General features: G+C 42.9%; 1 long non-coding RNA gene across 2 annotated transcripts in view; it reads left to right on the top strand.

Annotated features, from left to right (window-relative positions):
• Nucleotides 1-8,745, top strand: part of LOC118556999 — a 50,683-nt gene extending 41,938 nt beyond the window's left edge. For both annotated transcript variants that reach the window (XR_004927534.1, XR_004927533.1), the window contains exon 3: nt 8,508-8,745. This is a non-coding gene — a long non-coding RNA (uncharacterized LOC118556999). The remainder of the gene's footprint in view (nt 1-8,507) is intronic.
• The last annotated feature ends 5,326 nt before the right edge of the window (nt 8,746-14,071 follow it).

Here is a 14,071-nt window from a genome sequence, read left to right on the forward strand (position 1 = left end):
AACATTGGTTTCTTTCTCCTAAATTATCTTCTTACATCTTTAGAGCACGGAAGCAGAAATAATGCTCACCATCCTAACCTTTCTGTTGTCAGTCTTGTCTTGTTTAGTTTTAAAGGTAAAGTTGTCGATTTTCCCGGAAGTTTCCCCAAGTCCCTTTTTGAATAACTGCGAATGCGCAAGACCGTCTTAGCTTGCTCTTCCGCTCCTCAGGGGGTTCATGTGAAAAGAATCTCCCAAATCCACTCTGCTCTTTATTTCTACTGAGGTCTCATAAACATGAACGTGGTTTGCTTCTCGCGACTCTCAGCCATGTTCAAAGTCTATGGTCAGAGCAGCAGAATTACAATGAATGGCTAACTGCTAAGCTTACCGCTAACCTAGCCGCTAAGCTAACCCGATACATAAACACTGGAATGCGCAGCCAGCAAGCGGAAACTCTGAAGGAAAGAGCACGGACACTGGCATTATGTGAGTGTGTCAGAATGTTTGGCATGTGGGACAACCAGTAGATAAGGGGATTCCACCAGAACTTGAGGGACAGAGGGGGGAGAGTACTAAGGGTGAGATAGTAGGAACAAAACTCTGACAAATCCCTGACCTTTGGACAGAACGGCAGATAAGTTTTTACAGGCCTGCAGATCCCACAGAGAAAGAATGATTTTTTTTTTAACCTCCTTTTTGGGAATACATAATGTTATGACTACTTTCAGGATGGAAGGACGGTTTTACACAGTATAACAAAAAGTTTTTCTGACCAGAATTACCAACTATGGCTTTAAAGTCAACCGAAAATCAAACAAACGGCCAATGTGCTGATGAAGGTTCACAGTTTGAACAGCTTTAAGTGTTGAAATGTGTTTCTTATCCAAAAGGCTTCTTTTATTCTTGATTAGTCATCTGAAAAAAAATTAGATACTCCTTTAAACACACAGTTGTTTAATAGGAAAGGTTTAAATATTGATTTCTAAACGTGTTATTTAATTTCTTTCTGGGAAAGAAAGACAAGCACCAAATATTGACCTTGAGGTTACTAATTAAACATGTTAACACACAAAGCATGTGTATTCTGGCTGAGGAAACATGGGGACAGCCAACCCCTTTGCAGCTTGTCTTAACCTCATTTGCCTGAAAGACCTTGAATGAGACGCTTCCTGTAGCCGTCGACCAGTCGTTCAAGTCCCCTCAGAGCATCTCAATGAGATCTGGGTCTTAACTCATTTGACATTTTCAGGGACTGGGACCCATTTGTCGTGGACTCACTGGTATGTTTTGGGTCATTATGATGTTGCAGAGTCCAGCTTCACTGTTGCTTTATTTTTATTTATTTATTATAGACAGTCTCACATTTCCTCAATCCCCATCGGATACACATCAGAATGCATATTTGGCTCTGTGATGGTGAGCCGGCCAGGACCTGCTGAAGCAAAGGATCCCCAAAACATGACACTTCCGTCTCCATGCGGCACATTTGGTTCATGTAGTCTTCCTGGGAATGTTGATTTTAGTTTATGGCCAGCGATTCCTTTCTTCTGGTGTCACAGTAATTCAGTTTTGGACTAAATCTTTGATTATCACCATGTTTTTCTTACATTAGAGCATGCAAGTTCATATCAGAGTCCCAGGGTTCTGATATCTGTCCCTTTGCAAGTGACATGAGCTATGTTACTCGGACCAGTCTCTCTTTCATGAATCTAAATTAATGAAATAATTTTTGGGCAGTGATCTTGAGGCTTCATTTACAGAAATGTGCAATTTGATATTCCTGAGAATAACAGTGTGTAAATAGGCAATAACAGTAGTGGGATTCTAACTTGATGGACCACAAACTTCTCAGCGGGGGACAATAGCCCTCACATCTTTTGTAAAGAAGCTGTCTCTGAGTTCATTAGTTCTGGATTTGATGCTTCTGAAACGTTTACCTGGTGGGAGAGGGGCAAACAGTGCATTGCCTGGGTGGGTGGGATCAGTGATGATGGCTTAGGCCCTTCTCTGGTACTCGTGCTGCATAAACTGAGTCCAAATCCTGCAGACGGTATCCCACAATCCCCTGCGCTGTTCTCAGCACCCGACCTAAGTCCTTCCTCCGCTGTATTGTGCAGCTCCCATACTAAAATAACATTAATACAAATGTCCTGATCTTTTGTCTGGGTTTTCTGTAGCAAACCTCAGTATCTCTGTTTTTCTTACACCACGCAATGTGAAATTTAACCTTGTTCAGTCTCCTTCTGGTACTACAGACATAAACTTTCCTATTAACCATACTACAAGCCTGCTGCTGGTCCCATGATGACATTTTAGGGTTTTTGGAGACTTCCTTCAGCACCTGGCGGGCAGCTTTTAGGCTGGATTTGGTTGGAGGGTCAGGCCTGGTCATGTTGGCAGCTGTTTTAAATGTCCTCCACTTTGGGACTGTTGTCTGTTCAGTGGAAGGGCAAATTTCCATTTTGTTCCTTATTTAATCCCTTACAGAATTCATGAGCGGCTTTATTCTTCATTCTGAAGGCCTCAGATAGCTATGTGGATCTCACTAAGGTGAGACAACCAGGAGTGAAACAAACCAAACGTCTGAGAGATTCAAAAGGGGCAAACTTTCTATGAAATGCTGAGAAAAGATGGTTTTATCATGTGCACTGGATGTTACATACCTGTGTGTGATTTAGCCCATTTGAGGTGGGAAAAATGTTGCAATGATGTAATCTGCATAAACAATAATGTTGCCTCAGAAATCCAGAATAGGAGCTGGGAATTGGCTAAACCCAGTTAATACAGTCGGAGAAGTCAGGATCCCAGGATAAGAACACAAAAAAAAAAATGATTAGGATTCCATCATGGCGACGGCCAGGGAAGCTGTTGTTTTTGTTCATAGTACCTCCTTTAAAGCTGTACTTTCCACGTGCAAACACCACTTTCATTTTGTTGGGTGCAGAGTTGCAGCTGTTACATGTTACCTTCATTTTAGACACACTCTTACATCTGTGTCTTGTAAAATAAACATGTTTCATCGCAGCTTACTGTTGTTGATGCGAGGAGCTGCCATGTTGGATCCGACAATCGGCCTTAAAAAGTGTCTCTGACTTCCCGAGGGGAAAGTCCGGCTATAGCGGCCCGTTACAGTTGGGATTTCCGAGGCAGGGGTAGGGTTAGGGTTCCACTGCAAGTGGAATGCAATAAAAATGTGTGGTAACTCTAGTTTACTCTTCACCACTAAGTGTATTTTATTTACTACATTTATAAAAAAAAGTTAAGAAATATCTTATTTTAGCTTTAATTGTGACATTAAGACATTTTGTTTTGCCAGTGCTGAGTGTTTTTGACATGGCTGTAGGTAAAATTGATACCACTGATGTTAGTTTTCTCATTTGTTTGATCAAGTTTTAGTAGGTATTGATTTCAAGCCACCATTAACACCCTTCCCACACATTTAGCCTAATTTACACCAAACCCTGTGTGATGACCTAATTTTGGTCAGGACAATGACCTGATTCAGATTCGAGCCTGTTGGTTTGTAGGACGTCAGTTCTACCGCCTTTGGTCATATCATTTATTTCCTGCCACCTGCACTGATCTGGGGCTGAACCTTTCAGGGTTTGAGTACTTTACAGTGCACAAAAGGAGCTATGCATTCTCACTTTAAGGTGTCATATACTTCACTTGGAGTCTTGGAAAGACATACAAAATGTATTTTCCTTTTTCTGCTGTCACTTCCTTTGACCGCAACATAATAGGTTACACCCACATCCGTTTGAGAAATGCTTTAAAAACGTCAGTTTTCTCTCCCTGATACTCCAGGGTAACGACCAGTTCCATCCTTGATGTGAATCATTCTTTCTTGTGAGCCAAAGAGGTTGACTGAGTCTTCTACTCTATCCTCAACTCAAATACACAGAACTCCTCTTCAGTGTATAGAAAGCCATGTCTGAAATTTCACGCAGCAAATCAGTATTCAGCGATACGTCTCAGAGCCTCCAGCAAAATTACACAACTTTTACAAGCAATGGAGCAACCCAACAGACAAAACACAAACTGATAACCCTGAAAAAAGATGGGAGCTGGCAGGTTGGTCCTGCCAAAAATCGAGGCTCTCTTCAAAGCCTCGAGAGGACCATCTGACAGCATCACTGAGGAATCACATTCTGACTGGCGTTTCGAAGTCTATACTTTATTTTCTGCGCCCCAACAGATTGTACAAGGCAGGCGAATGATTCATCCCCAGAACTGATTCATTCAAGGATAAAAAGGAGTGACTGGACAGAAAATGCATCAGATTTTAAAACATTACAAGCAGTCTGCGCAAAAATGTTTTGTACTTGTTTCAAAGGTATAGTAAAAAACAAATGCTTGTGCTTTCTTAACGGGTGTTGCGTCCTGTTAGTTGGGTTGGGTGCAGTTTTGTACTGTCTCTTCCTTTGCACACCCACCAATCCCTGCAGGCCTTGTCGGGTTTCCTACCACCAACAGCTGACAGGTGCAGAGATTCCTCAGTGCCCCAAAGCTTTGTTGCACAATGAGACACAGATCTCCGTTACTGATTTATTGACCTCTGCGTGTGAAGTGGTATTTTTGGACACGTTCCAAATTCATAACGTTGTTTTCTGAATTTCACTTTCCCCTTTTTCCTCTCTGTCCTCTCTTTTAAAATTACAGCACCAGAGGGGTATGTTTTAGACATCATCCATGTGATGCAAACAGCTCTAGTCTTTGAGAATCTAGTGCTATTTTTTTTTCTTTTGTTCATTTTTCATCAAAGTTCCCTCAGAATTAATGCTCCCGTACTTAAATGTGAACAAGCTACGTCACATCAGGCACACACTGTTTGCTTTGGAGAACTATTTTAGAAATGGGTCAGTGTTTGTTTCCAGTTTGGAGAGTTAGAGGGACGTGTGAACTCTGCCTTGGACAAACATACCGAATACAAATAGCTTTGCGAATCTGCCTCTGATTGTTGCTTTTATTCCATCTGCGAGCTTGTTTTACCCTGATTTAACTGTTTCGGTAATGAGGTGCTGGGGTTCAAACCTCCTCCTAAGTGGTTTTGCCAGGAGACAATAAATGCTTTGTTAGCAAATCATTTTATGTCATGCATGCTTTTTTATGTTGCTAGACCAACAAGGGCTATCTACAATGCCTTGCAAAAGAATTTCAATCCCTTGCGGATATTTTCACATTTTGACATTTCTTTTTAGCTAACGTTAATACCCTAAAATAAAATCCTTTGCTAAGCCTAAGCAGATAAAGTTGACCTGTGTCTTGGTGCAAATACAGCTGTTCAGTGACAGTATTCCAGGCAAGTAGAAGCCTATGAGAGACCCATGGGAACTTGTTGGGATCTGCAGAGATTCAGGCGTGGTGCGCTGCCGAGATGAGATCAATGTGAAACATTTTTTGGCCTATATACAAAATGTTCAGTGTTGTCAAAAAACTACTACGACACATCATCCTGAAAACCTGAATACCATCATGGTGGTAGCAGCATTATGATGTGGGACGCTTTTCTTCAGCAGGGGCTTGAAAGCTGGTCATTGATGGAACAAAAATCAAGGCAAAGCTGGAAAAGAACCTGTTAAGAGTCTGAAAAAGTCGTGAGACCGGGGCAGAGGTCCACCAGAAGAATAACGACCCAACACATACAGCGGTAGCTACAGTGGAGTAGTTAAATCATAGCATAACCATTTGTTAGACTTGCTTGGTTAAAGTTCAGACCTAATTCTACTTGAGTCTGGAAAATCGCTATAAAAAGTCTTTTGTAGTACGACATCTGCCCGTTCCTAACAAAATCAATCAAACTCGTTCAGATTTTATGCAAACTTTCAAAGCAGCGAAAGGCATTTCTGCAAAGTTTTGACTTGACCTTCCACTTCACAAACATACGCCTGTTTGAAGTTGGTCGACCACATTACACTTATTACTGCTTGTGGTTGTGCCGTAATATAAAGTGAATATTTCTAAGTGGTGTGAACACTTTTTGAAAGGCACTGTGAATGACGCATGGAATTCTTAACATGGCTTAAGTAAATGATCTGAACTGACCAACTTCCCGCTGCGGAACGCTTGCCGACAGCTCCTCATTGTAAAACACTGCATTTCCTTGAGAAAGGTGACTGATCCCTTTTTCCACACCATCATATTGATTTTTCTGTCCTGTAGCACAATCAATGAGCCACTACAATGCCCCACAGTCTGCAGTTTTATGCCATATAGCAATAAACTCATAATATGCTATCGCCTGAGGCAATTTTCATTAATGACGCCTGAAAGACAAAGAAATCTTATCCAACATAAAGGACTCCTGGAGCATGACTGTTGTCCTTGAATGCTGACGGTGATTTTCCAGAATGTGCAAACCGGAGAGGGTGAAATCAGCAAGTTGATCACTCCTCAGAGGACCTCCTCGGGGCGCAATATGTCTTGTGCCTGTCAGCAGGTGACCTTTATGTATCCCTCCTTGATTTCGGAGTTTGTAGAGCGGCGCTGTGTGTCACACCACGTTGGAAAAGGGCAATATTCTCCATGCTAAGGAGACACCGGCGACATTGTGAATCATGGGGGAATCAGTGACTTATTTTTATGGCGTTTAAAATACTAGAGGGCAGGGTTTTTTCAAGTGAACAATGTCCTTGCAAATTCATGAATTTCCGTCACTGGATATTTTCCCTTTTCATGCCCGGCTCCGGCGGCTCCGTTTGAAGAACGGCAATGGCCAAAGCTTTGCAAAGAGGCGTGTTAACCCCTGCCATTTTTGTGTCGGACTCCATAACAGTGTTGCTTTGAGTGGTTTATTAATGCCCATTAATCTCCCTCTGTGGCACATTCACAGCGGAGGTCAACTATTGCCATCTCAACCTTGATCGACCAATTCCATCCATCAAAATCTGATAGCGGTGGTTAAGTAGCGCTTCCCAGTCGATCTACATATCAATCTCAGCGCACACAAGGCTGAGGTGACCCCTGATAGCCGATGTCATTGATCAGCCTCAACAGGGCTTTAAAACAGAGTGGCATTCAGTTGATAAAATGAAGTGTGTGATATCACTTCTCTGGCAGACAAGTTGTCACAATTTGCAGCAGATCATGGAGTAAAACTATGCATTTTATTAGGTACATGTGTTCAACTGCTTGTTTTTTTTTTCTTCTTTTTTCAATTGCTTGTACCAAATGAACAAATTATGTGGCAGCAACTGAGTGGATTTAGGTAAAGACGACTTTCGGAAGTCCAAACTGCGCATCAGAATGGGAGAGAGACAGGATTTTTTTTACTCTGAGCATGGCCTCAGCAATGTTACTTGGACTAGTGGTGGCCTTCTCCCTTTCCCAACACATAGCCATTCTTCTGACAAACCAGTAACTTTTTCTAATGCCACATGTCAAAACCATAACACAAAACAATCCATGCAATCCCTATAGAGATTTATTCTGTTGTAGTGCCACACAAAGAAGACCTGGTGCAGATTTAAATGACGATTTCAATTATTTTTTTATTCACCACATTTCATGTTGAATTTCTGTATTCAGTTCTTGGTCTCATTATCGCCAGACCTGTCCAATCAAGAAATTGCTAACACAGAACCTGTCTGACAGCACGAAGTAGGCTGAAATTTCTCAAAAACCCATCATGTCCAAACCGAAAGAAAAAAAACTCATTTAGCTTCCACAAATACCTTTATGCGATTGTCCATCAAAATAGGGTCAGTTTGGCATGATAACATGAAAACATGGACCCATTCTGCCTTGTATTAATCTTTCAGGCCGGTGCCGGTGGTGTAATGTTGGAGGGGACATTTTGATAGCACACTTTGGGCCCCTTGGTGGCAATTTTTGATTGCTTAAACTCTAGTGTTCCCACATATTATTGCTGACCACATCCATGCCTGTATGACCACAGTGTTTCTCATCTTCTGATGGCTACTTCCAAGATAAAGCACTGTGTCACATAGCTCAGGTTTTCTCTTACAGGTTTCTTGAGCATAACAATGAGTTCAACATATTTCCAATGAGTCCTCCTCAGTCACCAGATCTCCAACAAAGCACTTTCAACATGGTGGCATGGCCATTGCCTTCACAAATGTGCAGCCAACAAATCTGCTGCAACTCCACGGTGGAGGGACCAAACTCTCAGAGGAAGATTTCAAACACCTTGTTGAATCTATGCTGCAAAGCATTAAGGAAGTTCTGAAGGCACATGTCTACTTAGTATTAGCAAGGTGTGCCTGATGAAGTAGCCGCTGATGTTATTTCCACACACTGGAGTGGAAAATGCTACAAAAATATGAAAACAACAGGATGAAACAATGACCCATCCTCCGATTTGTCAAGACCTGGAGATGTTTCGCTTGCTTTTCCAGCAGGCTTTTTACTATGAAATCGATAGTTTCATGGCCATTGGACTGTAACTTTTCTTCTGTCTTTTTTTTTCTTGGTGGGATTGAGCACACTATTGAATGAAATGGAGCACTCTCCTGTGACTTTGCCTGACATTCACATTCCAGTTTCTTTTTCTTTTTCTCTCCCAGGAAGCTGTTTCTTCTCTTCCCAACGAGCTCCATTACATCATTGGTTTAACCGAGACCGGCTCACATCCACTGAAGCACAGGCACGTCACACATTTTTAGACCTTTGCCCGGCGGATGAAAAAGATAGAGATGATCTGCTGCAGAGTTTACTCTCATCCGGTAGTCCTTCAATCTGTCCCTGTCCTGTCCTCGGGGCCTACACAGCACCGCACAATACGGTGACACCGTGCGGGAGCATGTGGTGCTAAAATCTGCATAAACAAATAACAAACACTGACATGAGTATGCATGCCTTGAAGACCTTAATTTATGTGTCAGAAGATAAGAAACGCCAGGCAGGAAGAAGATATCAGCTGGGGCCCTGCAGCTATTACCTGAGCGTAGCTTAAAAAAAAGAAAGGTATACTTGCACGGACAGTTATCTTTAAAAGGTCCTCTGGCTTTATGGAGCTGTAAACCCTGCACTTCATTGAGCGAGTACAGTATGGGAGTCTAGATAAGGGACCAGAGGCCTGACTGGAGTTTAAGTGTCCTGCTGTTTATTCAAAGCACGAGAGCACAGAGCCAACAGGAAGGTTGACACTATAACCTATTGAGCTGCAGACAAAGGTGTTCAGGAGCCGCTTTTAGTTTGATCAAATTGTGTTTCCTTTAATCACCCTCAATCACTGTTATTAGATTGTATGTTTAGAATATCAGACTATACGGCACTCTTCAGTTATTGCGACTGCTTGTAAAATGATAAGTTAAAAAAAAGCTCAAGCAATATGCATGTTCTTTCCCTGTTGTTGCAGGTTTTAAAATGCCAGTCGTAATGACTCCCTGATCAGTGAACCTTCTGTATCGCCTGGGATGTGAATGGGACACTGCGTTGCCATTAGACACAAATGTGATTTAAACCAGCATAATGCTGTTTCTTTGATCCCTACAGCATGCTTAAGCCTTTTCTAAAGAACGCTGTGATCAATTGTTTCGAATGCAGCTCTGGGATCTGGAAGGACAAGTACAGACACAAATCCACGATCTAAGGCCATGTGAATATCCTTAGTGACTTTCTCCGTTGCTGTTTCAGTGCAATGATGAGCTCTGACACCTTTGTGAAACTCTTCAAAAGTGAAAATGATTGTGTATATTTTAAGCCCGGTGGAGGATTTGTAAGGCTACGGGCATCTTTCAGAAGGCTCTGGGAAGCTTTTTTTTTTTTTTTCAAATTCTAGGACATATTAAATAAAGATTATTGGCCTCGACATGTAAACTGAAAATGGGATGTCAGTGGGTCCTTCAGCAGAATAATGACCGGGACCATGAATGGCCCATATCAGCACAGGAACTGGTTCCCCGCACACAAAATCAACCTTCACCCATGGCCACCAGTCCCCAGATTGAAATCCTACAGAAAACCAGAGATCATGTATGACCCAGGGATCTCTGTGATCTAGCCTGATGATGCACAGAGGAAATATCAGCGATCCTTTTCTCTGTATGCTCCAGCATTTTGAGCTATCAGAGAAGAAGACTGCACCCTTCTGTTGGTAAAAAAAAAAAGCAAAGAATTGAGAGCATGGGTGTCTGCAATTTTGGCATCAGAGAATTTGTTAAAACCTCTTTAATTATTCAGTATAAGGTTGTGCAACTGCAATAAAAGCTGAAATTTTAAGGCTTTTTGCACTTCCTTACCAACGAAGTGAAAAAGATGGCACTCCGGGTGTCTGTTTCCGGAGAAAGATGTTAATTTTCTGCACAGACTGATTCCTCTCTGTGGCTTCAGCGAACAACACGTGAATCTAAGTTCCTGGTTTGAATTTGGAGAAAAACACACAAGCGTTTACTTTTGATTTTACAACAGCTCTGTGCCGCTGGAGTCGGACTCATTCTGGATGCAATCTGACCGCACCGGACGGGTTTTGTGAAAAAGGTATTGACAGCCGATTTCAGCTTAATAACTGCTGACGAGGCGATCAGCATCACAGAGTGGAGGCTCTGTTTGAGGCGAAGCGGCTGATGTTCCGCACGGCTACTTAGATAAGTTTAAGCTGGGAGGAAATTTGCTCCAAGCTGCTCGGCAGACAGGACTGAATAGACAAACGCGCTGCCCAAATGTCGCTGAAACAGAAAACTGTTAACGGTTGTCGTTCAAAACCAACTGCCTTCCAGCTGATGTTGGATTCATTGCTGGAGCTGAACCAATTGAAACATTTTGCACAGGAGCAGGTGTATGAAGGGGAGAAGGAACAAACGCAGTAAGCATGGTTTTACTGCTGAGAGAAAGGAGGCCTTAACATAATTTAAAGGCAAGTCCTAACTATTTAAATTGTGGATTTTTGAAATACAGACATCACTTATGAGGAGCTCAGCGGTGACATTAAGCGGTGTGGAATACCCATCAACTGAGTCTGAGGGTTGAGGGAAAAACCAAGAAGCCTCCCACCCATTAAAATATTCATCAGTATCACGTCTGAAATTAAAATTTGTTTTATGATCCGACACATTCACGTCTGACAAATGAGCACAAAGGGAAGAACTGACGTCGTCAGAACTTTTTCCTACCGAACAAATGTTCACAGAAGTCCTCCGCTTTCAAGAAACGGCTGAGAGCGTTTCTCTCGCTTGCGTGTGGGAGCTACATTTTCACTATAAGTGCACTTGTCATGACAGAGAATATCCCAAGAATCGCACATAAAGTGATTTGTACAACACAGCACTGCAGCAAAAAAAAAAAAAAAAAATGAATCACCACTCGTCGCTCATTAACGCTGACTGATGGTTGTGGCAGCGGCGAACAAACGTGTCCCCCGGTGCCCCAAAATGAAAGATGAGCCTGTGGCTTTGCACTTGAACTGTACTTGCCCTCTCTCCCCGGTCCCTCGGATCTTCATCTGAGAATGCTGCCTAGATTGCAAAGCCTTTTATCGAATTTAATTTGATGGGTCTGAAGTGTGTTTGAGCTAGTCTGAGGGAGTTTGTGACCTTGTTCACATGGGTTGTACGTTAGCTCAGTCTCTCACATGCAGGGGTGTGTGTGCGGCTGTGAGCTCATGAAATCTGATCCTCATGGAGAAGACATTCCGCCTTGCTTCACTTTGCTGACATTTTTGGAAATAATAACAACAACGCATTGTCAAGAGGTCTGTTGGTTACATTCCTAGTGAAGCGCTCCAAATGTGACTGCTTGTCTTTTTGTGTTCTCGGAGTTTTGGGCTTTGTTTTGTTAAAGCCTCATTTTTGCCCAATATCCGTCTGCCTTCAGCGTGCATTTCCGTAATCAACTTTCAGGACAAGACAGATGGATCTGACCAGAATAGACCCAGCAGACTTTTACCCGTCCCCTGAGTTCATTAGGGGTGCATTAAGCAGCAAGGACTGCGGCTGAGGCATACACAGAAGGCAACTGATTGCAGCTTCTGACTGCCTGAATTGTTTCTGAGGCAGTGACCCATGTTGCCATGTTTCAGGTTGATTGAATTGCTGAAATTGTAGAAGGGCTGGATACAGGATGTTTTCACACTCCACCTTAATCAGTCACCACCTCAAACCTATTCCCTCTGAAGCACCATGCTGGGGACCTGCGCAGCTTCTGGAACCTCTTTAGCTCTTCTCCAAATTGCTCTCAGCGTTTTTCTAAATCTCCATCCCACTTTGTGCTTCACGCCAGAATCCCTCGTCTGCTACAACAGAAGCCAGAAATCTGCACTGCGCTCTGCTCCACACTCTGTGCACACTACCATTCGTAACTCCCCAATCATTGCCGCCATCACTGCAATCAAGCCTGCTCTGTAACCAAGGGTGCGGCTGTTATCTGTCATTTGTTCTCTGAGGATCTGGCTGGCAATCTCCTCTCTGTTCTGCAAGGGTCCAATCTCCAAAGTTTTGGCTGATGTTTCTTCGTCCACCTCCTCCAAATTAAGTGGTCAGTGGAGTAATTTCATTAAGCGCTTTTCTAGACATACCAACCTCTCAGAGTATTTCACACCAGAGCCGTATTCACCAAACCACACTCACAAATGTGCACATATTGACACAAGGATACACAGATTGGTACGTAACTTTTGGCTAAGGGTCTTGCCCAGGAGCACATCGACATGTGGCAGGAGGAAGCAGGAACTTGACCTGCACGATGACTGCTCTTCCAACTGAGCCACAGTTGCACCCAAAGCTCCACCCTTCAGTAATCTGGCCAGCATCTCTTTTACAGCCATCTAGGGTGTGGTCAACACCTCTTCCTTAGCCTCCCACTGTACAGTCGATGCCTCCTCTCTAGACCCACAATCTGGCCAATGCATCATATTCCTCTGTGTGCCCGGTCAGTGCCTCATCATTCTCTGAGGGTCACCCTATGTAAATTCTCCTTTCTCAAAGGATTTGGGTGATGCCTGTTCTCCAGTTTTCAAGCGTCCAGCCAGCCTTCTGTCGTCCGGCCAGAACCTCTTCAGTCTCTGACTGTACGCCCAGCGTAATCATTTATACGAAACCAAGTGGCCGTCCCAATTGACCAGCTACACTCCCAGACAGGACACAAGCATCTGTGTGGTGTGTAATTGACGTTGTGAAAAAAGGGGGTGAAAAAACTTCCCTAAGTTTCTTCTGCACAAAACATGGCGCGATAGCTCACTGGTGATAAAATCACAGACCGTACACTTGAAAAAGACTTTAGAAGTTACCTTTACAAAGGGACTCCAATTCCAACTATTTCCAAATCTTTTGATCCAGCTAGAGATTCCAAAATTGATCATTTATACATTCTGAAATTGTAAAAATGTGTTCCTTTGGACATTTTCTTCCTTTAACTATGCAGACGACACACAGCTCTACATCACCATGTCACACCAGGTGACTGTGAACCAATTCACACGCTGAGTAAGTGCTTAGACGACATCAGTGCGTAGATGTGCCAAAATTATCTTCAATTGAATAAAACCAAAACTGAAAGTAATTATTTTTGGACCAATAGAAGAGCGATCAAAAGTTAGCACACAGCTTCAGTTGCTTCAGCTAGTATCCACTGATCAGGCCCTAAATCTGGGAGTAGTGATGGACTCAGACCTGAACCTCCAAAAGCATCTAAAGACAATTACAAGGTCGGCTTTCTAACACCTGAGGAACATTTCCAGGATTAAAGGACTGATGTCTCAGCAGGATCTGGAAAAACTAATCCATGCATTTATTTTTAGTCGAATTGATTACTGCAACGGTGTTTTCACAGGTCTTCCTAAAAAGTGGATCAGACAGCTGCAGCTGATCCAGAACGCTGCTGCCCACGTCCTCACTAAGACTAAGAAAGTAGAGAACATCAACCCAGTTCTAAGGTCCTTCCACTGCCTCCCTGTATCTCAGAGAATAGACTTTAAAATACTTCTGTCAGTCTATAAATCCCTGAATGGCTTAGCACCTAAATACATCACAGACTTATCAGTGCATCAACCCTCCAGACCATTAAGGTCTTCTGACTCCAGTTTACTCTGCAGAACAAGAACCAGACATGGAGAAGCAGCATTTAGTTCTTATGCTCCACTAATCTGGAACAAGCTCCTAGAAAACTGTAAAAGTGCTGAAACCCTGAGTTCCTT

The sequence above is a fragment of the Fundulus heteroclitus genome, chromosome 21, assembly GCF_011125445.2.
Source record: "Fundulus heteroclitus isolate FHET01 chromosome 21, MU-UCD_Fhet_4.1, whole genome shotgun sequence".
In the NCBI taxonomy this organism is placed as follows: domain Eukaryota; kingdom Metazoa; phylum Chordata; class Actinopteri; order Cyprinodontiformes; family Fundulidae; genus Fundulus; species Fundulus heteroclitus.